Here is a 787-nt window from a genome sequence, read left to right on the forward strand (position 1 = left end):
TCCAGGGAGACAGCCTACAGACTGGGAAAAAGTATTTGCCAACTCCAGGTCTGACAAAGGCTTAACATCCTGGATCTACAAGGAACTCAAATGAAAAGAAAAAAACAAACAACCCCATTATAAAATGGGCAAAAGATATGAACAGACACTTCACAAAAGAAGACATCCGCACAGCCAACAAACACATGAAGAAATGCTCAACCTCACTAATCATCAGGGAGATGCAAATCAAAACCACACTGAGATACCACCTAACTCCAGTCAGAATGGCAATTATCAACAACTCAAAAAATAACAGCTGCTGGAGAGGGTGTGGTGAAAAGGGAACACTTCTACACTGTTGGTGGGAGTGTAAACTAGTGCAACCTCTGTGGAAAGCAGTGTGGCGATTCCTAAAAGCTCTAAAAACCGACCTTCCATATAACCCCGCAATCCCCCTACTGGGAATATACCCTGAAGTACTCAAATCACTCTATAAAAAAGATACCTGTGCACGTATGTTTATCGCAGCATTGTTCACAATAGCAAGAACCTGGAAACAACCATCAAAAGAGGACTGGATTAAAAAAATGTGGTACATATACACGATGGAATATTATGCAGCCATAAAAAAGAACAAAATCATGAATTTCGCAGCAACCTGGATGGAACTAGAGTCTATAATACTGAGTGACCTCTCACAGAAACAAAGATCCGAGTATCACATGCTCTCACTCATATAATGGACCTTGAACATCCAATGTAATACTATAAGAAAATGACTGACGGTACTGGGATACTATGGGGG

Source organism: Carlito syrichta, unplaced genomic scaffold (genome assembly GCF_000164805.1).
Source record: "Carlito syrichta isolate Samal-C Ts95f unplaced genomic scaffold, Tarsius_syrichta-2.0.1 Scaffold316031, whole genome shotgun sequence".
NCBI classification, from domain to species: domain Eukaryota; kingdom Metazoa; phylum Chordata; class Mammalia; order Primates; family Tarsiidae; genus Carlito; species Carlito syrichta.